The 24,773-nt window shown below is 41.1% G+C and overlaps 1 long non-coding RNA gene across 1 annotated transcript; it reads left to right on the top strand.

Moving 5' to 3' along the window:
- The first annotated feature begins 291 nt into the window (after positions 1-291).
- On the top strand, positions 292-5,848 carry LOC149803660 (uncharacterized). The gene is made up of 3 exons (XR_016419967.1): positions 292-390; positions 4,211-4,493; positions 5,175-5,848. It is a non-coding gene; the product is annotated as an uncharacterized LOC149803660 (long non-coding RNA).
- The last annotated feature ends 18,925 nt before the right edge of the window (positions 5,849-24,773 follow it).

The raw sequence follows: 24,773 nt of genomic DNA, 5'->3' as shown, positions 1-24,773 counted from the left end.
TCGAAAGGTGCGGATGAAATTGTCTGCACATATTTGCACATTTTTCAGAATAGGCAAGATTATCCTCATCAGCGTCAGCCGGTATCAGTACAGGATTGGGGATAACTTATCGGACGAGATGGAGATCACTTGACGAGTGCATTATATAAGAATCACAACTCAGTGGGGTTTTTTTTCTTCTAAGAACATAATGTAACTTAGTTACAATGATTACATTAACAGACAGTGTTATTGCCAAGTATGTTTACAGCATACGGTGTTTTCTAGTGTTGATAGACTGCTTGCGAATAAGCTTATTGTAACAACTGTTATCTAGCCGCAGTATGCAAGAAACCGCTGCTAATGATATGAACATTTTACCAAATTGCCGTAATGGGGATATTCTGGCAGGTAAAACGTTTATTGTACCGAAGATATATTTGCTATAACAATAATGTAATGTGATTTCTTGTTAATGAACGCCATGCTGAACGTAGAATATGTATTTGTCATATATCATACATGCCGCATCAGTGTACTTGGAGCCATTTAGACGAAGCGATGCTCGTTCGTCAAGGTTGAAATATATTATCTACGAACATCAAACTTGCTCTTTCTCTGGAAGAAAAGGTTCTTTAAATATTACATACTCACTTTTTAATTGAAAAACGACCAAAAAAGTGTTCTTTTCATGTGATAGATAAGTTTGTAATTACGTAAGATATTCTGATAAGGAATTTGCAAGTATAGAGACTTTTGAAGAATTTGCCTGTAAATAGCACAACTCATTTCATCGAAACAGGTTTTATAAATAATAGTTCGCTAAGTGTTAAATGGCAGCCATTCAAGTTTTATTTTAAATATATATCCAGGGTAAAATACTTGCACTGTCAACGCTTGGAATAATGATATGACGATACTTTGTGATTAAAATACAACAGTACTAAAGAGAGGAAAGGTTTCCATGGAAACACGAATAGTGCTGAAGAGAACGTTATAATTTTCCACCAAATATGGCTTTACGAAAATAGACAATCAGTATTTTTATATTTTCTTTTTCTTTTGGACCTAGAGCAGAGGCGACTGACTTTAATTATTAAAAAGCACTCGACATTGCAGTTTGATATATATTGCACAGCTATCAATAACAAATTATCATTTTTAGCAAATGACTGAATTTACCGTGGTCTTTAGCGGTAATATAGAACTGTATCAAATATCAAAACGACACACACACACACACACACACACACACATATATATATATATATATATATATATATATATATATATATATATATATATATATATATATATATATATATATATATATATATATATATATATATATATATATATATATATATTGTATATATATATAGTTGCGTAAGTCTTCGAAACCTTATTGATTTTCACAGCATGCGGATCGGAACCTGAAGACTTGTATAAAATAGTCGGTTTTGTCGTAGTAGAAGTTATCGACATTGACGTCAGGCAAAGCATTTTCTGTTTTATATCTTAATGTACCTAACGTATTAAATCTGTATTTACCAATGAAACATATTCTAGCTTTTTCCATTTCGGACAATGGGTTACATGGGTTTAATGTCATTACAAAGAAACTACCAATATTATTTTGAGGTCAGAATTGTACTGTGTCTAAATCTGTTTTTGTATGATTACGAATAGCTAAGTTTTTTGTATTGTACTACATCATAGGAAACAAGTATATGAATCAATGACGTGCTCTGGTTTTGTAAGGAAATAGCCTGTTTTTTTCTACCAATTTATGTCGTATGTCTCGCACCATTCCCAAGCGCCTCACAAATAATATTTTCCATAATACATGACCCTGTGGCGTGATTCAAAGAGTTTTTGCTTCAAATCGGTACCGAATTAATTCTCTTAAGTATCATCGTAATCTACTGCTTTTTAGAGGTGGTAGTTTTTCTATGTGGTTCATTTTCTCCTCAAAGTCATCTGCTGATAGGGATTTCTTACGATGAGGCGCCATTTATGTCGTGACAGTTTGTATATATTTTTACATGTATTCTTCGTGTCTCACTAGGTGAGATACGCGACATTCAACTAATCAGTCATTACGAAACGACTACAAAGACACACGTGCGTGTGTATGTGTGCTGATCAGGGATTAGTTGCGGGCCACTAATTGTGAGGACTATTTCATTAATTATTGTAAACAGTTCTTGCCTTTAGTGATCCATAATAAAGACCCGAATATGATCAATATGTTCTGTGCTGGAAAGAATGCTAACTAGACATTGTCACAAGCAATCGATCGAAATGATCGAGTTATTACCTCTGCTGGTGAGATCTTAATAAAGAGAGCGAAGATATTGTGTAACGAGGAAAGAGCTTCTTGTCTATATGCATTACGTCGAATATTTTCGCCACCATCTATTGTGACTTGAGCTTTTGTTGAAAACTGACCAAAGCGCCCAGTGATGGGTCTTGAAGAACAATGAACTGGAGGAGAATTTCGCGTGATGGAAATAAATGTTATCCGAATACGTTTATGAAATCCATTAAAGACCTGTCTGCCAACATATGAATGCTGTTGCTATCAGATGCATCATATGTAGACACTGCATGATTGAAAATAAATGGCTTGAAAAATCGATAGTGAATGCATTATCCTGTGAATAGCAGATTCAGTAATGGAGTTGCTATTCACGCAGGAATGTTTCAAGGATGCCCAAGATCATGGTCCTGACATACCAGTCGCAAACTCATCTTTGACAAACAAAATCTGAATCATAGACTGTAATTCAAGGTATGAGCCATACCTTGAAATCTCTATGGTCACAGTGGAATTGCCTGGAGTTTTATCAAGATTGGTTGCTCTGAAATAACGTTCCACAGAATAATAGGCAAGAAATTGTGCCTTGCTGTTTACAAGGAATAGTACAACAGACTTGGCACAACAATAATTATTGCACTAACGAAACTCTGGAGATCAGAAAATCTCAAGGGAAAGTTCGCTTGTAATGTTAGTTATATGGATTACGAGATTATGTACAGCAGCGAATTATATCATGTGAAATGAGTACACAAAGAAAATTGCTAGGCCGGACGAAAAGAGTACATCTCGTGTTTGCTGGAGATGGCTGTCCTTTGAGGACTATTGTCATTGACATTTTGGGCGGTATTCTAATCGGGCAGGGGTCTCAAACATGCGGCCCGCCAAGCTGTATCCTGCGGCCTGCAAAATGATTGGAGTCACAAGGTGTCATGAGAGATAACAAAGGTGGTGTTGCCCTTGAGTCATCAAAAATGCCCTCGTGCAGCCATCGGGGTGGTTTGAGTTTGAGACCCTGTAATAAGGGAAATCTATACATCAGAGGCATTACTTTAAAAGATGGAAATAGGCTGTGGTTGTTCTAAGTCCAGACAAAAAGACAGTGGGACAATCTGGTCCTCGATACATAGTTCTAAATTATCTATGTTCTAATTTGGGATGGAAGTTTGAAAGTTTCGGTATATCACGAAGTGTACAGACTTTTTTTAATTGGTAAAACCCTTGCATCACCCATTCACACTGAGTAAAATTGGAAAAATTAAACAGTTTAACCTTACACTTTAACCATCGCTGAGCGTTGTCGCGAATGAGATTCATTCAGACTATGAAATTGAAGTTTTCAGTCCAATATATTGATGCCCAGTCGCGAACTATCGAGGTGAAAGCCACCGCGCTCTTTACAGAAGAAGGGACGCGCACTTGATTTTAAAGTTAGCAACACATCTTTACGTAGGAGGAAAAATAACCATAACATGTAATTTTCATGGAAACTTTTGGTGACTGAGACAAAGTTAATTTAAGTCTTATTTTCGACCTGGAAGATCCCTAACTCGTATAAGCTTTTGGCAAGTCCATATTTAGTTAAAGGGAAGGTCAGTGACTCAGCTATCTCATCAGGTTTAGCCATGGAGGCGATAAGGTGATTCATGTGGATCCGGTTAAGTCCATGATAATCAAGGAAGCTTAACAACAACCAGATGAAGAAGAACCGGTGTAGAATCAGTATGAGATGGGTATCTTCTCAGGGCTCCTGATCCCTTCTACTCCAATGATATCCCTTCCCATCATCAGCTGAGCCCTGCATCATATCTTCTTTATTTTGATTACGTTTTGTCTTTCAGGCATTGATTTTATCGTAAACATATTATGGTAAATTAAATTTTATGACTCATATATAGTTTCCTCTTTCAGGGTGGCAATTACCAAGAGAAAGTGACGGAACGCCAATGTGGTGAAAACGATTAAGAAGAGACACCGATTCTAACTTGCGTACTATGGCCATACATTCTGACAGAAAGATGGCGTACGTCATCACTTAAGGATGAAACATTAAGAAACACCGACGCCGGGAAGAAATGAAGACTTTAAATCAATGGCAGTGAAAAATGGCTTCAATTGGCTGGATCAGAACCCTTTAAAGAGTGACAAATACCAAGAGAAGGCGACGGAACGCCAATGTGGTGAAAACGATAAAGTGTGTGTGTGTGTGTGTGTGTGTGTGTGTGTGTGTGTGTGTGTGCGTGCGTGCGAGCGTGTGTGTGTGTGTGAGAGAGAGAGAGAGAGAGAGATTACATTGTAAAAAGCAAAATCTTTAAAAGCAATGGATAATTACTCTCAAACTACATACTTTGATACATTGAAGAAAACAGCTGTCAGACTTAACTTCAATCCATTTTTATTCCATATTTCTCATGTTATGCACATTCTTTCCTGATCCTAGTAACGATATATGAAGTGTCTACAGCCAAACCTTTGTGATTTGTTGACTAACTATAAAATAAATGAAGGTTTCATTCATCAGCCTTTACAGCAAATGATAATTTTTATATCCATATTGAATGAAGATTTAGTGCAGAAATAATTAAAAGTTTTACTCTCCGTGTGCGTAGGTACAAGAATGTGCAATGATGCCAAATATGTTTCCCTTATCACAGGGTTATTGATGTTAGTATGAGAGAGAGAGAGAGAGAGAGAGAGAGAGAGAGAGAGAGAGAAACTGATCTATCATAAAATGCAGTTCATTTGTATCCATTCCAAATAGTATTGTTTAAATCTATATTAGAAATTTAATGATACATAAGCGACCCCAAAATTAATCTTTATTATTATTTTCAGGTATTATCCATGACTAATTAATCTCTTTGTTAATTTTCAGGTATTATCCAAGACCAATTAATCTCTATGGACCAGTGGGCTGCAATTAATTGTCACTAATCCAGAAGCACTCTGCACATTTCAAATTTACCGCCACGATGACTGCAACATCAAGCAAGGCAGTTGTAGCGACCAGCTTTAGAAGGAATATTTTCTACTTATTTTTTCGTCATTGTATCTTCGATTTTCATTGACGTATTGGGTCATTCTTGTGACCTTATATCAGTATGACTAGATAACTTTCCACCTGCTTCAACAAAATTAGTACTGTTCACTGCCGAATGAGAATAACCCCACGCACGCGAGCGTTTCCATGTGTGTATGTGTGTTTGTGTGTGTTTGGATTTTAAACGTAGCTTTACTAATTTGAGTCATATCGCTTAATGTCTGCAGTGTGGCAGTTTGTAGTAATGTCTAGCACTGCGACATCATGTCACTGACACGTGGCATCATGTCCCAGTCACTTATCCCTGACATCGGGCCGACCAACACTAACCTCTAAATGCTGAGTACAAGCGAGTATTTGGCATGACTCGACCTGGGTTCGAACCAGTAATCTCCCGCATCCGAGGCGGATGCTCTAATTACTTTGGCCGCCGGATTAGTCTCGTTTCCATGGCAGTACATCTGTTTCATTCATACGATGAACGACGTGTAAATTGTTCATTAAAACGTTAAAACTATTTCTATGCCATAACATAACTATTAATATGGTTGTTGTTTTATATATATATATATATATATATATATATATATATATATATATATATATATATATATATATATATATATATATATATATATATATATATATATATATATAATGGAATTGAGTACTACAGAATGTTATGTCCTTCCTCATTCTGTGCCACATGACCTCGGGACCATCGCTTTTCAATATTCACTTAATAACCTTTATTTATCTTAAATCATTTCTCATGGGAATCATGTATAAATTCTTCTAAGAACATAATTCCTGACAAAGATAGGTTTTCATTGGATGATACAAAGTCACGTGATTTGTGACAATCTCCTTATTATATACTGTATAAACTATCCCATTAGCTTGACATTGTTGCCGCCAGGCCATATCCAGCGGTGTTGGCCATAGTTAAGTAAAATAATTAACCTCTTTCTTATATTTCAAGCACCTGCCCGCATACGATGTACTAACTAAAATGGCGATATGTATCCTTCGAGCTGAATAAAGAAAATATGCATACATCCAAAGACCTAAATTACAAGGAGAAAAACAATTATATAATTTATAAAAAAAAAAAAAATATTGCAAAATGGACGGCTAGCGATCGCTTGTTGCAGCTATGAGAGAGAGAGATAGGGAACGAGGGAGGGAAGAAGGGAGGGAAAGATATACTTTTGATACAATGCATCGGTCAACAACTTCTCTGTCATGTAAACATTGCACTTTTATCTACTCTGAATAGAATTGGTTTATCCGGCACTAGGAATTTTATGAAACAAGCGAATCCGAAAGGAATCTGTATCCTTGTTTTGAGGAATTATCCAAGACAACACTTATCACACACACTACACTTTTAGATTTACCAGCCATCATGTCAGCAACAATAATAACTATAACCTTAGACAGAACGTTCCAGTCTAATCTTTACATGATGGTATCTTTAATTTTCATTGTTGTATTGCGTCTGTTTTCCTAAATCTCATTATATGGATATATTTATTTGGCTACATGACATTCAGTCCGTTACAACAAACTTAGTAGAGTTATGGTGAAAATGAATATAGATGTAGGATAAAACGTTTTAAAATATATATGTACATATATATCAAGCCGAGATTGCTCTGATTGTGTGGAATGCATTGTATTTTTGCAATTCTTTCCACTTAAACAAGTTATATACGCCCGTGAAACGTCACTTCCGTACGCGTTTAATTGGCTACTAATAACTGCTTTGAAACGGGAGTAACACTTTAAAGCACAATATCCCTTAACCTAAGCGATATAAGTTTATAAAACCAACCAGTCTGCAGTATTCTGGTAGGAAAGATATTAAACTAAATGCATACAGAAACCTCAATATTTGAAAGGTAAATTTCAAACTTTTGTAATGATTCATTTAATAAAACAATTAAATTCTGGTAAATATGAAATTGTATTGCATCGGTCAATATTAGGTTTACTTGTTTTTAAAATTTCATATAAACCTCAAAAATGTTCTATAACTGAATAAGCATTACTGACAAAGCCATGCCATTATCAAAATGAATGTGTTACTCTCTTGTCAGACAATGATAGCTTTTATCCTCATGCAGCAAAGACTATCGAATTCTGATAATGGTATGCCATTTGCCATTTTGTAATAGAGACTATTTATTTCAGAAAACTACAGACTTTTGTAGCTCACAAGTGGAAACATTATTTGTATATGTTATTATCAAATAATGCTGATTTATAAAAACAGGATCCAAGCAAAACGTTTACTGGCAACATGAAAATTATCTAGCACTCATGCATAATGTACACAGCGTATACTGCTAATTTATAAATATAGTTTGACGAATATCAGTGTAACATACAATACAAACAGCAGCAAACATTAATATTAAATGTATTTACTTATATATTACGGAAATAATTAGAACTGATATTTCGGAAGCTATTAAAACCTTGATCAAAACGAAAGTGTCCACTTGCTGGTCTAATACGTCAAAAATGACTCTGATAACTGTCATGTGATAGTGATATCATAGTAGTATATGGGGTGAGATTAGCGACAATGGGAATTAGCATTACAGACCCCCCCCCCCCGGGTAAGATTAGCGACAATGGAAATTTAACATTAACCACCCTGGGTAAGATTAGCGACAATGGAAATTTAACATGGGCAAAAAACCCTGGGTAAGATTAGCGACAATGGAATTTAACATTGGAAGAAAAAGACGTTTGGGTCTGTCTAGGGACAAGGGGAATTGAACATGGGGAATAGAGTTTGGGTCTGTCTAGGGACAAGGGGAATTGAACATGGGAATAGAGTTTGGCCTTGTCTAGGGACAATGGGAATTGAATATGGGAATAGAGTTTGGGCTTGTCTAGGGACAATGGAAATTGAACATGGGGAATAGAGTTTGGGTTTGTCTAGGGACAAGGGGAATTGAACATGTTAGAAAAAACTACTTTAGGGACAAAGGGAATTGAACATGGGATTTTTTTAAAAACAAATTTTTTAAAAAGGGGTAGGCAATCGAAAGTCAATCTCTTTTCGAGAAATGTGGGTGGCCCTGAAAAGGGCCTTTGGGATTCTTCTTCTTCTAATTTCTTCTATTTCTCCACCAGCTTCTTATTTTCTGTCCTACATTTTTCTCTTCTTTTCTTTCTTTTCTTCCTCCTTTTTCTCTTCTTTCTGCTTCTCCTCCTCTTCTTTCTTCCTCTTCTCATTTTCTTCTTCTTTTTCAATTTTTTCATTCCATTTTCTCATCCTTATCCTTTCCTCTTCATCCTCCTTTTCCTCCTTTATTTCTTTCATTACATCACTTATCATGTCCTTTACTTTTCTTAAATTGTTAATCTCCATCTTCACTCGATGGGGACTATAAGAATAGTGATCCTCGTTTAGTCTCACTAGCATTTGTTCCATCATGCCCAAATTGTCCAGGGAATCTTGCAATGTTTGCAATTTATCGAGGTGGTTTGAAGCCATCTTCTCTGTAGAATGGTTTGAACGACGAATACTGTGGGTTCTTATACGAAAAGCGCGGACGTGATGGAAAACACCCCCCTAAGACATAAAATTGATATTACCTAGATCATGACCAAACAACGCGCGGACGTGAAGGAAAACATCCCCTACTTTTCTCATTTCATATAATATACTATTCACATAAGTGAATCAGCAATAAACTAACCCCAAATTTACTATCCACACAATCTTACGTGATCGGTTACAAAACCCAAACTATACTCTCCACATACGATAAGAAACAATAAACAAACCCCAAATCTACTATTTACACACGCAAATCATTAAAACAAAATCCATAATCTACTATCCACACAATCGTACGTGAGTGGTTACAAAACCCAAACTATACTCTCCACATACGCTAAGAAACAATAAACAAATCCATAATCTACTATCCACACAATCGTACGTGAGCGGTTACAAAACCCAAACTATACTCTCCACATACGCTAAGAAACAATAAACAAATCCATAATCTACTATCCACAAAATCGTACGTGAGCGGTTACAAAACCCCAACTATACTCTCCACATACGCTAAGAAACAATAAACAAATCCATAATCTACTATTCACACAAACGTACGTAAGCACTTGCAAACACAAACACACAAACACAAACACACAAACACAAACACACAAACACATACACTCACACTATGAAAAAGAGTCAGTGTTTATATTCACACTACTCTACCTTCACACATTGGCAAATCGATTGTTATTTCTTTTCTAGAGTATTGGGTAGCCCTGAAAAGGGCTGTTGGTTTTTAACTCCAGATGCACCTATCTAACGCTGGCACCTTCCTGGCCTGGCGCCACACACACATCTTCTTCACCAGTCTCTTTTCACTCTTTTTGGGGGGAGAGCAGAGGCGGGATAAGTGGCTTCAGAATCCCAATTTTCTGTCTCTGGGATTCTGAAATTTCTTCTCTCCTTTTCCTCCTCTTCTTTTTTTCTTCTTTCCTCCTCCCTCATCCTTCCCTCTTCGACAATGGCCTCCGCGGCCAGTTCGTTTAACAGTAGCCTGGCATATTCCAGGTGCATTTGGAGTTCTAGAAGCTTTACAATTCTGGTATTCATTCTCTTCATCAATCAACAAGGCTAGCTAGACTGCCCAGCGAGTTTCAATTTATACTGAAAGCGCGGTCGTAATGGAAAACATCCCCCTAAAAACATAAAATTGATCTTACCTAGATCATGACCAAAACAACGCGCGGAACTAAAAGAAACACTCACTCACTTTTTTATACTACCCATTACTATTCTAAAAAAAATTCATTAATCACTTCAATATACTATCCACATACGCAAAGCAATCCAATCAAACCCCCAAATTTACTCTCCCCACACCTCAAACAGCCAAAAACATGATCTTAATCTACTATTCACACCAACGTACGTGAGCACTTACAAACACACAATCCTATACACAAACACATACCCTCTCACTATAAAAAAAGAGTTAGTGTTTATATTCACACTACTCTACCTACACACATTGGCAAATCGATTGTTATTTCTTTTCTAGAGTATTGTGGTAGCCCTGAAAAGGGCTGGTTTTTTTTTTTTTTTTTTTTTTTGCTATGGCAATCTTTTAGTTTCTAAGAATGCGACGTCCTCTGAGGATAGACTTTCTGACGATAGGTCTGCTTCTTCGGAAAGAGAAGAAGAACTCTTTGGTGTCGATACGACAATCGACAAAGCCTCTCTCAGGTTCAGGTTCCTGCTGCTGCTGCTGCTGCTGCTGCTGTTGTTGTTGTTGCTGTTGCTGCTGTCTCTGAAGTCTGTACTTCTCTGTCCATTCTTCTTTCTCCCTGTTCACTTCTTCTCTGAAGAGCTCTTCTACCAGGTCTTCAGTGACTTTTAGCATTCTCACATTCTCTATCTCTTCTGGCTTCGGTATCAGACTGTGTCTGACCCTGTGCAAGTTCACGTAGGCTTCGTTTAGCTTAGCTAGTTTGGAGCACATCTTCGTAGGAGGATGACTCGACAATGGATGGTTAGACTGGAAACTGCCCCGGTTCTTAAAGTCAAAGCGCGGACGTGAAGGAAAACATCCCTTCACGGTTTTTTCGAGCCGCAACGTTCAATGAGTGTCATGAGAGGGATAGTAAGAAGTCAAAGAGCATAAATCAACATTCTTATAGCCAAACAAACCACAAAGGCATTTTTTTCAAAACACAACATTTTTATTCAAATCACTTAACACTAACAATTCACAATTTTTTTCAACAATAATCATTCAATTTAACAATAAACATTTTTTCAACAATAATCATTCAATTCAATAACAAACATTTTTTCACACTCTTTTAGGTAGACAACATGGTGAATGAAATTGACATTTCCACTGTTGCAAGTCATTGAGTCATGGATGGACACTACGTTTCCTAGCTGAAGACAACAAAATAAGCATACTAGTCACAAAATCAACGATTTACTTTCTCATCGTTTCTAGAAAAATCACGATCAAAATAAGTTACTAAATGTTCTTTTGCTGATAATAAGTGATCAATTTCGATCTCGACTTTCTCTTTGAATTTGTCAAAGAGGGCTTTGATGTAATGGATTTCTTGAGTCGTTAATGGAGGACAGAAATGTTCACGCAAGTCTTTATACCACCAACGTAACACTTCTTTTTTAAACAGACTCCAAGCTTCGTCCAGATATTCGTTGAATTTTTCTTCTTGACTGATGTTTTGACATCCATAGTAATCATGCTTCATCCATATCGTAACTGTGTCTGCCAGGTATGTAGCACAGTAGGAGACCAATTGCTGTTCTTGTTCTGGACATCTCGACTTGATCATGATGTCCTTTTCGTCTTTGTCTTGGGATTCTCCTTCCACGGTCTCCTCACATTTCATGTCTAAAGTTTCTCCACTAGGCAAAGAGGGATAACAGTCTTCCATGGCTTCTAATAGTCTAGAATGACTTCTCTCAAACTGTTGATTTCTATGGTATTGTCGAATTCTGCATACACGAGGACGTTCATTGTGTGATCTAGAAGTGGATTTGCAAACTGAAGTTCCACACGAATCTGGCCCGATTTTATAGGGTGGAAATGTCCCTCTTCGCTGCCATGGTCTGGAGTGAAATCAAAACCCCACAAAGCATAGCCTCCTGCATAATCGTCGTACGAAATACCGTGACTGGTGTTGGTTCCTAACTGTCCCGTGGCTTCGTACAGGGACAAGTACGATCTCAAATAATTCTTTGCGACACCAAAGTTGGGCTCAAAGGGTCGGGTACACAAGGTCTTACCGTCGCGACTGACTTCGATCTTGGACACATTGTAATGTTGAAACTCAAAAGGATTTTGATCGTGGGTTCCGTTGAAGGCTGAATTCCTGACGATACCAACACTCAAACGCTTGGGTAACTGTCCTTGGAACAGATGATCTTCGATCATAGATCGCTGTCCAGCGGGAATGGTGAACGTTTTCACTTCTACGTGTCGTATCGGATACTTGGCGGTCATTCTGCTCAACGTCTGACTGACGTCGTTTCCCACTTTAGGTAACACTTCCACAGTCGGGTTTCTTGAATGATAGTTTTGTATTCGTTGGCATGGGCCATCAAATGGAAAGCGGCACTGCTACGATTCAGTCTCAGACGGATATCCACCCCGTTCAGCAAATACTTTTCTTGTAACCACATGTACAAATGCAAACGATCCATCAGTTCTAAACTTCGCCCTTGAAGAATTTTCTTACGACGGTCGTTAAACCCCACATTGTGAGGATTGTCATCTTCTGTCAGGACTGTATCGCTAAACGTGCCTACACCTGCCGTGTCAGGTTTCCATACCACGCAAGCATCCAGATGAGTATTCTTGGCTTCTTTTCCGTACGTCAAGAGATTTTCCAAGTAGGCACGATATGGGAAAGTATCCATGCTGCTGCTGACCAGTTTGTTATTCAAGTACAAGTCCACTTCGCTGAACAAGGAATGCATGAAATTGTTGACAGGAGCTACTCTAGCATCGCCTCCTGGATTGGTGTTGTCCGTTTTGATCACTTTCACTTTCAAATACAGGTAACTGCTATTCAGATCGATGTAATCTTCGGGTTGTCCTTTGATTTTAAACTCGATGGGAGCGGAATCCGTCAAAGAGGAGACGGGATGAAATTCCACCCATTGTGATTCTTGCATCGTCATCATGGTAGGGGGCATGGCAAACAGATCCAGTTCCGACTTGGAACAAGCACAAGACTCTCGGTGCATCATTTTGTTCTGTGTCTCAATAATCGAAAACGTCTAAGTCTCGAACGGTTCTTCTTTTCTTTGTCTTTCTCGCTTTAGACGTGTGAAGTCTGGTGAAAGGGTGTTTTCTTCGTCGTCTCTTTCTGCCTTGTCCTTGCTGAATGCTTGACTCGGTAGCGTGCAGGGCATTTATAGGTGTTTCGCGTCGGTCCAAAAGGTCTTTGCCCGTTTGCAGCAAGACATATTTGCCTGCCCTCATGAAGGCTTCTTTAGGGTTTTGTTTGTCGATGATGACATTTTGGAGAAATTCTTTGCCTTGCGTCAGTGCCGCATCTTTCAAGGCGTGCAATCCGCGTGTCACCATCGGTTTCAACACCGGGGCCACCGAACGAAAAGCCGATTTTAACATATCTCCTAAACCGTGTCCTCGCTGTCGAGCAACCCCTCGGTACACTGGATACATGACTTACGAGTCGTGAGAGAACCGTTTTCGAAAATGGAGTTTCACCGTGACTTTTCCTTTGGTGAATGGAATATTTTGTCCCAGATCTCCTTTTATAGCAATGTTGACCGTGTCCAAATACGACTTGCTGACAGGCAAATAGTGAGGATGGACAAATTCGCGGTGAACGTGATAAGTGTTTCCACCTTCCTCGTCAGTGACCGTGGCAGAATCCACTTTGAAAGGAATGACACGCAGTAACGGCACAGAGGTGTGTCCCACCACGTTGTACTCCACCACATCGGAGTACACGAACATCAAATTCAGTCCTTGATTCAGTTCTACCGGGGCACGAAATAACTTGCTAAAAGACTCGTTGTCGCAAACAATTGGTAATTCGTTTTTCTTGAGCATGACCATTCTCATGTCCATGTTTCCGCCCAACATGTCAAACAATTCAGGACAAAATAAAATGGACAGGATTTTACTCCCGTCAAATTTCATCGAGAAGCGACGAGCTGTTTTGTGGTATTCCATGGTGACACTTTTTTTGACACTCTCCAAAGCTTTCAGAAACACGACATTAAATCTAGAGGCTATGGTGCTAACCAAATGTTGACCACTAAAATAATAGCCTGGAGGAATAAACAAGTGATAGGTGGTGTACTTCTGATTTTTTGTGCCAGGGGTTTTCTTGTCATATTTGCCATAGGTATCCAAGTACTGTTGCAATTGTTCGTCATGAATTTCTACATCAAAAACATTTTGATTGGGAAGGACATTGAGGACTTGGGTCGGGTGAATCATTTCTACTAAAGCCACTTCCCAATGGGCTTTGTGATCTAAGGGGATGGTCTGAGGTAATTTGGCCGTGTAACAGCACAACGTGTTGTTGGGAAACACCTCCATGGAACTGTCACTGGGTAAGGTTAAGTAAAATTGGTTTTGGTGACTCATAATTCCAGAGTTCTGTGGCTGTCCGAGGGGTTACTGAACGTCAGAGGCGTGTCTCCGCCCAAAATGGGGTTCTGGTTGTTGTTGGAGTGGTGACTGGCACTGGCACTGGACACAAGGTTCCCGTGGTTCCCGTTGGAAGAGAATTTCAGGGAGGGATTGAGAAGCAGGTAACCGATGCAACTGCTCAATAAAATGGTCCACAATTGTTTGTCTCCTTGTTGCAAAGTCAAATTGGCAATGGCTGCCCCGATGACACAATACACCACGAAGATTTGGCAGAAAAAGACGATTTGCGTTTTAGGTACACGTTCTCCACACCACACCCACAAGGGTTGTTTTTGTAAATCTTGCACAGAAGAACTGGGTGAAGGAGTGGTCGACGTAGCTGCGTCTGTGTGAAGGGGCATGATGATCACTTCTTTTTATAGTCGATGACTTGCGAAGCGTCGATCCAAGAATCAAAACTGGGTGGATATCCTTTCCAACGTACTTTGACTTCTTTGACACGTCGTTTGCCCACTTTACGGGTTCTGCGTTCGAGAATGCTTTCGATGTCGTACACGTCGTCTTCGTTTTTGGTGACACGTTGTAACTCGGGCAAATAAAACGTTCCTTTGAGCACTTCTCCGTTCATGTCTTCCAATTTATAGACGGTAGGATGACGGCCATGCACTCGTCCAGTGACACGAAACAATTCGGTCGTCCAGTTAGGTAAGTAACCTTTGTCGAAAGTGCGTTTGGTTTTGCCAATGCGCACCCAATCTCCTACGGCCAACTCTCCACTTTTCTTGGGGACAGCCCTCGTCGGGGACGTACCAAACAGGCGCTCAAACACCAGCACTTCGTTCTCGGGAGTCACTTCTTGCGGGGCACGTCCAATGCTTCGATGGTAAGATTGGTTGTACGCTTGCACCAGGTGCGGTAAGATGTCGATGTACTTCAGAGTGTGGTGATGCGTAAAATATTTCCACATGCGTTCTTTCAAAGTGCGTTGAAAACGTTCAACGATGCTAGCTTTGGTTTCGGGATTCTCGGTGGTAAAAAAATGAATGTCACATTTCTTTAATTCTTTTTGGAAAGCTTGGTTCAGAAATTCGGTGCCTTTGTCCGTTTGCCATCGAAGAGGGTGACGACCACTTTGTTTCAAGACCCGTTGCAGGGCTCGCACTAACTCGCTGCTTGATTTGGAAGTCAAGGGCACGACCCAGGCAAATTTGGAAAAGACGTCGATGACACAAAACAAATATTTGTAGCCACGATTGTAGCTGGCCAAATGAGAGACATCGGCTAAATCGGCTTGCCATTGATGATCGATGCCTTCCACTCGGGTGCGACTTCTGGCAAACTTGCGTCAAATGGGTTTGTGTAAAGTGTAGGTAGCTTCCTCTTGTAACCATCATTGCACTTGAGGTAAACGGAGACTTTTTAGTCGAGTTTTGGCAGCACGATACAATTTTTGAACTCCTGCGTAACCTGCAGGATGGGAGGGATCGTAGTAAATGCTGGCTAAGACTTTTTCCATTTTTTGTGTTTGTGTGTTAATAAGACACCCACTCTTGGAGGATGCTACTCTTTTTCTCCTTGGGGTACTTTCTTGGATTGCAATGCTTTGCGTGTGCGACCGGCAATAGGTGTTGAAGAGGACGATGTCTGAGCGGGGGATATCGGTTCTTGTTTCACTTCTGTCTTCACTTCTGTCTTCACTTTCTTTTTCTCTTGTGATGAAGAAGGGGTGACCATCATCTTTTTAATCCATCCAATTCTGGAGGTAGGTGGTGTTGTTAACTTGCGTACTTTTTCTGGTGGAGTTTGAAACCCTTCTTCTTCTTCTTCTCCTTTTTCTGTCTTGGTCACTGGTAGTGGTGGTGGTACTGGTGATGGTGCTGGACTTTTCATCAAGGTCTTAAAATCTTTCAGAGTGGGTAGAGCTGTTTCGTCTAAAGCTTTCTGGTGAAAGAGTTGCAGTCGTTGCAAGAGTTGACCGTACTTTTGCGATTTTTCTGTTTCGGACAAATCTTGGCGATCCATCAAGGACTGCAATTCGTGTTGCAACTGGGACATCTCGCTCAAATGGGGATTGGGAGGTAAATGCGGGGTGCGTTGTTCTTGCCAACGATGGTATTCCATCCATCGTTTGTAAGGCACTAAAGCTAGTTTTCGTCCTTCCATGGGGTTGTCAGGGGTCGATTCTGAGATCTTGGGACTTCCGATGGCCTTTTTATCTTGCTCCCACAGTCCTCCCAACATGGTTCCCAAGACTCCATTCAGTAAGGAACCTAACAAGAGGGGTAAAATGCCTCCACGTTGGACCAACATCTTCTTCTTTTGACGAAGGGGAATTTTCTTTTGAACCATTTGGCGAAGAACGTGACGATGTTTGCCTAAGCATTGTTTCTGGTGTTTGGACAAAGGGATCGTGCCTTTCAAGACGTTCAAACAGCATTCGCACACGGTATCGATGACCTCTTTGGAGGCCGATTGAATGAGTTTTTTTTGCAGAGGTGGAGAAGCTTTGGACAGGACAGATAACATGTCCCCATGTTTGACTAAACGAGGAGGCAGTCCTTTCCTTTTCTTTCCTTGGGGATGTTTAGAAGAGGGATGTTTTCTGGAGGGTGACATCTTTGAGTCTTCAGGAGCACCAAAAAAACACTGATACACTACTTGGTCACACACCTTTTTTATACTGGAACGCGTCGCCACTGATTGTCTTTACGTCGTATCAATTTGAGGACAGGCATGACACGTCGTGCAGGGGTACGCAACGGACTAAATCGAGCCAGTTCTTGCTTGGACAAATCCAGTAAACTTTGTAACATGCCCGATCTTTCTTGGACTTTGATTTTGGGAGAAGGTACTTTGTGAGCAGCAGCCACTGCCACTAAATTGGAGGGTCCTGCCACTGGGGAAGTTCTTCTTGGGGTCATCAACGGAGAAGTTCTTGGTGTGATCAACGTCTCCAAGTACTCTTCAGTTCTTGGTGTCGTCAACGGAGAAGTGGATGAACTTGAGGCTGCCGGAGACACGGTCACCGCTGTGGCAGGTCGTGGTTTGCGAGTGTAAAGTTGCGTCCTGGCCGAAGTGCCTCTCTTGCGACTAGTTTTCTTCTGTGGACTTTTCTTTTTCTGGGGGCTTCTTTTCTTTTTCCGGGGTGGCGTCTGGTAAGAGGAGGGTCCCGCCACTGGAGAAGTTCTCCTTGGGGACCTGGTCTTTTTCTTCTTCTTGGAGCTTCGTTTGACTTTTTTCTTGGGGAGAAGTTTGGGGGCATTAGGATCCCATCTTAAGAGAGAGCGAATGATGACCCCTCCTAGAGTACCACTCCCTCCAGGTTTCAAAATGATTTGTTTTTTGGTTTGAGTGTCGATGCGGGGATCGGCCAGATGGGTCAAAACGACTTTGTTTCGATTAAAAAAGCGTTTGGTTTGATGAGGAATCTGAATGATTCCTTGGAGTAATTGACGTGCCGTCACCGTGAACCATCGTAAGACTTCTTTGAGACTAGCTTCTAAGACACGAGCTCGTGTTTGTGGATTTTTTTCTCGACTGATGCCATATAAGGCACGAATCAATTTGACGGGAAGATGCGACTGAAGGGACGTCATGTTCAAAATGTGTTTGAGACAGACGAAAAGGGTCTGAGGTTTTTATAGATTTTTTTTGTGGAGTGAAATTAAGTCGAGGACGGAGACGTGTATAGGACAGGCCCTCCGTCTTGGCCCCAGTGGTGAAACAAGTGGGTACGAAATCGCAAATCCTCAGGGGTAGTAGGTTTCAAATCGACGAGTAAATAGACGTGTGGAGTTTGACTGGCATCGTCGCACGCCTGAGTCAACCAAGGTGTCCCTAACTGTTTGGCTAAAACTTGCACTTGCGATTTATCTCGAGGACTTTTAAACAAGACCACGTAATGCGCATTGAGACTGATGGTGCGATGGGCTTTACTTTGTTGAAACAAATTTTGGGTGATGTAAATGACACTGGCATTACGGTGATGCCCTTTGCGCGTGAACCACAGTTTAATTTCTTCTTCGTCTTCTCCTAACATGTCGTCAAAAATGACCAAATGGGTTTGACGGGAGTCAGAGACGATGCTGTCGTCTTCTTTAGGAATGCCTTCCACAAACACGATGGAATCACCGATTGCCACTCTTTGTAACACCACACGATCCGCTGAGGTGGTCGATCGATCAAATGATGTTTATGTTCGATCAAACGTTTGACGAATTCGGTTTTGCCTCAACCGCTAGGTCCGGCAATGAGCATGTTAAAGGGATGACGAAGATACAAAGCCTCCCAACTGGCACGATCTAAATGTTCGTCGATGACTTTGACAGTGGAGGAAGAGGGAGCAGAGACAGCAGAGGTAGCCATAGTGTTAGAAAGTCACTTGTGACACAAAACAAACAAGACGAGAGTTTATATCCTTTTTTTCAGAACACGTTTATTGAATGTTTTAAACATGAATACGAAAGACAAAAAATACGTAAAAGCCAAAGGCTTAAGTACAAGGATAAAAGGCACATGATAACCATCAACGTGGAATAAACACAAGTGTCTGTACAACATGTTTTGGGTAATGTTCTGACCAGTTCTATAGGGGGTAAGGTCACACAAGTGTCCTCCCGAAAGGGTCTTTCAGGGATGTCCACGACAGTCCTGTCCTGGGTGACGGGTTCTTCTGGTACTGTCACTAACACAGGTTGAAAAGTCGCAAGACTCACAATCGCATTCTACTTCAGAAGCCCCACACTTGAATTGTGCCTTTCTAAACTTGTTTTGTGTTCCTCTGAAAGTATTCATCTTGTTCACTTGGTCTTGGTAGTCACAATGAACTATCGATCTTGCCTAGGGTTCCTTTTTATATACAGACCAATACCGACGTGTCCATACGGTAAGGTGAAATGATTGGGAAGTCGCACTCGCTTCTGGTACACGATTTGATAGACTTTTTCCAAGGGTCGACTGACGATGTGGTGAGTGGGTAAACGTACAATCTTGTTCGGTTGATAGGTGGTCACTTTAAAGTGTTCATCCGCTCCGGATTGCAAGGCTTCTTTCAATACCCCAAAGTTGACCACACGACTGGTACGATAATTCAGAGTCAATCCTTTCACTTTGCACGTCGTGTGCACTTCTCCTTGTGGGTCCCGGTATTCGTAGCCGTAATTTTTAGGACCGCCACTGACGAAACTTAGAATCTTGTCGTCGGGATGCTCGTCTGTCCAGGCTCCTAAACGGTCTCCTTCGATGTCAGGGTGCTGTTGACTCGGGTGATGGATGTAAATGCAACTGTCCGTGTCAAAGTACAGGACACGTTCCCCTAACAGTTCTAAAGCTTCGTACAATTTTAAGCGAGCATGAGATGTCACGTAAGCCGCAATGATGACATTTCCAAAGGGGTCGTCTTGTACAAAGTCCAGATCTTCTTCGTAATTGACCAAGATCAAATCCTCGCGAACGACGTCCACGTGTTTCATGTATTTGGTTTTGTCGTGAATCATCTGGAAGTAGCTGGAAGGTTCTGTCAAATATTCCTTCTTGGGTAAACAAGGTCGTTGTGCCATTTTACACCACAAGCAATTTAACATCACTTTGGCAAACGATCGCCTGCTTTCGTTTTTCTCGATGTGGTCTAAAGATATTCCTTCTTGTTCATAGTATTTCTCTTTGAATGCCTTTTTGTCTTCGGAAGTGTGACACCAGGAAGGATAGCCGCTGACTTCTTGTTTCAGTTTCAAAAAGGCATCCACGTAGTCTGCGAAAATGCCTTTCTGCGTGGGTCACCCTTGTGGTATTGTTGTGTCTTGGGAAAGTGGCAAATTTCGTACACTTCTAACTGTTGGTATCCCATGTCCAGAGCTTTGAACAATTCTACGCTGACCCACGTCCCCGTCAAGGCCCGTTCTTCCTGGGTGTGCTGACAAGGTTGGTCTTGGTTGCACGTTTCGGCACAAGTACGGCACAAAGTAAACATCAGTTTGCCTTGGCAATGGTGAGGTAAGATGGGATGGTACAGGTTCATGGGAGGCAAAACCTTGCACTTGATCAAGCCTTCGTATTGTCGAATGTTTTTCAGGTCGATGTGTTCCGTCAGCAATTGCGGGTGCCCTGCAGGAAAGTGACAATATTTGCACACGTAAGGATACAGCGAACACACGTCCAAGTATTTGATTTCTTCTCCTTTCTCTTCGTCGGCTTGGTACAGCAAACAGGTGGCATTGGTCCTTCCTCCGTACAAACTATCCCTCGGGTTCAGGGGGTCCATCAGCTTGTAACTTTCCACGAGGCGTTGAAACTCAGGATCGGTTTTCATACGGTGATCGTACTCGTGTTCCCACATTTCCACCACCTGGTATCCTTGCTGTTCTAACTTTAGGCGTCGCTGACAAGTGTCCTGGTACAAGTCTTCCATGGTTCGTTGTAAAAACTGATTTTTAGTGCTACGATCAGGGTAACAGACGGGACATCCGTGAAATAAGCAACCGTTAAACTCGTACACGATCTTTGGGTTTTCTAAGTCCCAGCCATCGACCGAATACGTTCCGATGGTCTTTTCACCTCCTCCGTTGCGGGCATGCTGAATCCATTTGTCTTCCTTGTCGCACAAGTAATGTAACCAACGTAGGGCTTTGACCAAGTACTGACGTTTGACAAAGTGGGTCGTTTGAGGGCTGATGACAGCCACGGTGTTTTCAGGCATGAATCGTTGTCGATACACTAAGGAACACGCTTTGGCAATGGTGCAAGCTTCTTTCAAAGGATCGACCCCTCCGTGTTCCATGAACAGTTCTCGAAATTTTCCACAGCAACGCCGTAAAATGTCCACGTCGGAACGACAATACTTTAACATTTCTTCCTGAAAGTCGAAAGGGTCCGAGGCGTGAGCCTGGTACCAAGCGTAGAAAGCTTCTCGTTGTTCGGTACGCATGTTGTCGGGGTCGTAATAGTGAGCCTCAGGTAAATGGGGTAGAACGGCGTGTTGATTGGCTTCCGTATTGAAAAAGTGTGGAAAGTACCCTTTAGCCATTTCTGTCATTCCAAACGTTTTAGGCATTCGACTCAAAGGCATGGCCAAGTAACTCATCGAATCTTTAAACTGCACTTGTCCCACTTGCATGAAAATGATTTTGGCTCCGTTCAAAGTGACTTTAGGACGTTCGATGCCTTGTTCCGTATAATACCTCAAAAGAAACTGTCCATCGTATCCGGAGAAATTGTGAGCCATCACTGTGGCATGACGATGACAATCTCCGTAACGTTCGATGTCCTCTTGGCTCCACGTCTTGTCGATGGAGTCTAAGACCCATTGGGCAAAATCGGCTAACGTGTTCGGTCCTCGAAAGATTTTTTCCCGTCCTCCAGGAATCTTGCTGCAGTGAGGGCAATGACTGAAGATAGGTTCTTGAATGCACTTCTCGCACGCTCGATGAGCCACGCAGAAATGCCGGTCTCTTGCATGCATTCGAAATCGAAAAAGATGAAATTGCCTTTCTTCATGTGTCCATCCTCTTTCTCTGGTGGGGGTTGGTATTGTTGCACGTAGCATTGATGTTCCAAGTCCACGATGTGGTGACAAATGTGACATTTTTTTTCCTGAACATACGTGTGTCTTGGCACTGTTGGTACGTAGGCCTTGTCCACACGTAGGGCACAATCGCAGGAGTTGACAAGCACATTTCTGCTGTGAACCTTGCGTCTTCAGATGTTTTTGGTAACAGGCAGGGCTGACAAACGTGCGCAGACAAGCAGGACAATGTACTCTTTCTTGTCCTTCGCTCAGACAGGGTGGAGAGGCCAAACATCCTAAGCATTTCCATCCGCAATGTTTGTGTTGCTCTCGATTGTTATAGCCACAGTCACATTTCTCACAGTAATAACTGTATCCCAGGAATCCGGTGATAGTGGTAATGGTATCGAAATGGTCATCGTGATAATAGACATGAATGTATTTTCCGTCCTTAAAGTTTTGGCCTCGAAACAACAGAGGTCCGCGCATTTCTTGAGGGTGCACTTTCAAGGTGTAGCATGGAGCTAGGACATCTTGCAATTTTTGCATCTCAGGAATGCCACAGGGTGTGTCTTTGGACAGTCCGGCTTGTTGTAACAGGAGTTCTGCATCGTTTCGTTGTTTGGCTCGGTCGGATCGTTGAATAGTTTTCCAGGCTCTTTTCCATTCTACCGTATCGTTCTTGTTGGCATAGGTTCGTCCCACCACGATGGCTCGGGCTAAACACATCTGGTCTTGAGAATTGTGAATTTGGACGAGACTCTTTTTGGTGCTGCGAAGGTCGTTCACCAATAACAGCTTATTGCGTTGTCCGGTCCCTTGAGGAGGAGAGACGTGGGCCATTTTCAGTGTATCTTTTCCATCGGTGATGTCAAACTGATCATTAGATTGTTGTACGTGTTGAATCTTGTCCATGACTTTAGAAGGGGTTAGTTCTGCGGGTCTGCTAAGCTCGATCCAAACAGGGGATTTCAAGCTGTCGTGATCTATAGATAGTGTCAAGCGATCGTCTTCTTTGGGTTGACATTGTCGCTTGAGTGCGGTGAGCAAAGAATCCCACATCTCGGTGATAAACCCTTCTGCTTTCTCTAACGGTACGTCGGACTTGAAATCTTTAAACTTCACTGTGTAGGTGTAAGCCGTGGTTCTAAATTTTCTAGAGGAGCGCTTTTCTGTCTCTCGAATGGAATAGTACTTTTCAGGGTTGACTAAGGGTGGTGAACTTTGTTTAGAGGGTTCAGATTCTGGTTCACTCATGTCCTCTTCAAAATCACTGGCATGAATTTGTGCCAAGACTTCAGCTCTGGTACGAGGCGATAGATCACGTTTCTGCCTCTTACTTTCTTCTTCTTCTTTCTTCTCGAATGAATAGGATCGTTTCATCTTGAGTGCAAAACGTCAAATGACTCAAGTTTAAACACCATAGACTAATTTATAGTCATGGCAAACCAGCGTATATAAAAAGGGTGCGTGTCTTGTCCTTTCACTATTCATTTCACTCTCAAACCGAGCACAACGATGGAAGAAACTACCCAGATGGAACGTTTCATCAGAGCTTTGCGAGGGGTCATTAGAAAATTCTCTTCAGACCAGCCGACGGACTACTCTCCTTCCTTGCGAGATAAAAGTCAAGATACTTGCTATATCTGTCAGAAGAAAGGGCATTGGTCTTCAGAGTGTCCAGACCGTCAAAAAAGAAAAAAAAACAGGGGCTAGAAAAGACAAAAGTCAAGATACCTGTTATTATTGTCAAGAAAAAAGGACATTGGTCTCCAGATTGCCCAAAAAAGAAACAAGAGGAGTCAGAAGAAAAGAGGATTCTTCAGAAGAAGAGAGAGATTCTTCAGAGGAAGAAAGCAGCCAGGTGAAGAAAAAGAAACAGGAGAAGAAAAGAAGAAGGGAAGAAAGTGAGGAGGAAGGGGAGGAAAAGACTGTGACGGTGAAGAAATTGAAAAAAAGAGAGAGTAAAAAAAAGAAACAGAAGAAGTGAATGTAATTCATAAAGTGTTCTGTTGTGAATTGTGAATTGGATTGTAACTATGGAGAAAAGAATACATTAACTATATAAGGTAAGTGTCTTTGAGTTTTGATTTTAAATAAGAAGCTACACTCACGCACTCATACACAGACACGTACTATAAGGGTAAAATGGTTTTTTTGTTGTTGATTTTTGAGTTATTGGCGAATTGAAAGGCTATCTCTTTTCGAGAGAAGTAGGTGGCCCTGAAAAGGGCCTTTTTTGGTGTAGGGGTGAGTTTAAGCAATCAACTTTAACTGGCTTAAGCCTTTGCCACGGCCGAAGCCTACTTCTGATGATGATGATTGGGTTGAAATCACTAAGGGTGGTACGATAGGCTTAGTCACAGGGTTGGCGTGTTTAGCTCGGGAAGGTCGTATTCTCTTCGGTCGTGATAAAGAAGTCTGATACATTTGTTTCAGACTTCTTAACTCCGCTAAAATGTCCAACAGTACCGTGGCCGTTTGATTTTCACCCTCTTGTTTCTTTGCTGCTACTTCTTCTTGTTGTTGTTTTTTTTTTTTTTACCTCTTCTTGTTGCTGTTGCTGTTGCTGTAGGAGAAAAGCTTGTTCCGCTTCCTTTTGTCGTTGCATAAATTTCTCCAATTCTTCTTTCTGTCTCTGTCTAAAATTCTCCACTTGCGGTAATGAAGAATGAGACGAAAGTTCCGGAACAAATTCTTGCGAGGTAAGAAAATCCACAAAATCCCAATGTACCTCTTCTGAAAGTAAGTCCGAGTTCCCTT

Source organism: Sinohyriopsis cumingii, chromosome 3 (genome assembly GCF_028554795.1).
Source record: "Sinohyriopsis cumingii isolate HCF-2022 chromosome 3, ASM2855479v2, whole genome shotgun sequence".
Classification (NCBI taxonomy): domain Eukaryota; kingdom Metazoa; phylum Mollusca; class Bivalvia; order Unionida; family Unionidae; genus Sinohyriopsis; species Sinohyriopsis cumingii.
The sequence above is the reverse complement of the archived record's forward strand: the minus strand, read 5'-3'. Positions and strand labels throughout refer to the sequence as shown.